The sequence below is a fragment of the Brassica oleracea genome, chromosome C3, assembly GCF_000695525.1.
Source record: "Brassica oleracea var. oleracea cultivar TO1000 chromosome C3, BOL, whole genome shotgun sequence".
Taxonomy (NCBI): domain Eukaryota; kingdom Viridiplantae; phylum Streptophyta; class Magnoliopsida; order Brassicales; family Brassicaceae; genus Brassica; species Brassica oleracea.
In genome coordinates, this window is record NC_027750.1 from 14,935,513 (window position 1) to 14,936,595 (window position 1,083).

Here is a 1,083-nt window from a genome sequence, read left to right on the forward strand (position 1 = left end):
TCATGGTCCATGAGTGTCCACTCGGAATCCTCCTCAGATCTCTTCTTATCAAATGTGGCTTTATTAGCTTCAGGGATTTTCATTTCACTGTCTAGTACTTCATAATATATCTCCATGATGTCATTAAACCGTCTGATGTTATCCATCCTTTTCTGCTTCTTTTGCTCAATGTCTAATAAATATGAGAACAGGTCATAATAGGTGGTGAAACCTTTGGCCTGATGTGATAACAACACTTCCTCTGAATGGAATGTGTCACGAGTTTTGTTTAACAAATCCTCGTTTGTTACCAATTCACCACATAGTCTAAGACTATAGGTGATTCTCATAAGATCAGAGTGATAATTGTCCACGGATTCATAATCCTGGAACCTTAGAGCTTCCCATTTTTTCTTGGATTCGTGCAACAATGGCTCACAGAATCTAGAATTCAAAAATGACCCGAGATTATGAGGATCATTAACATATCCAAACTCGTCTCTTAGGTCCTCACAGAGATGGTTTCGCATAATCATTATGGCTCTGTGTCTTTCACACGCATAGACATCTAATTCGTGGTGCTTAAGCTGGTATGACATAGTCTTTTTTCTTTTTGGGTCAGTGTGTCTGACATATATTTCTGCTAGCTTTTATATCTTTTGATCATATTCTTTTAGAACGTCTAGGTCATAATCTTTGGTCTGGGGATCTTGCCAAGACAACTATGGTTGATACCATTATATTTCTCTTTTACTCTTTACTCTTTATCAACCTGATAACTTTCTCCTTTCAAAGTTGGATAATCAGATTACTATCTTTTGTAATCTGTGTTCTTGGCCACTTGATTAAATCATCCATGTTTGGCACAAGGTACATTATAGTTTCGTGGAGGAAGTCTTATTTATCTAATATATATTCCCAATCCTCATCTGAGGTTCCATCTTAAATGGCACACATATATGTGGTGGAATATTCGTATTTTCTTAAGATGGTTTGTGTATATGTCTGGTTTATGACCCTTAATCATTCAGAGGTAGGAATGTCTATGCTTACATGTATGGCCTGATGTAAATCAATATTTATATACATAATGTCCTTAAGCTT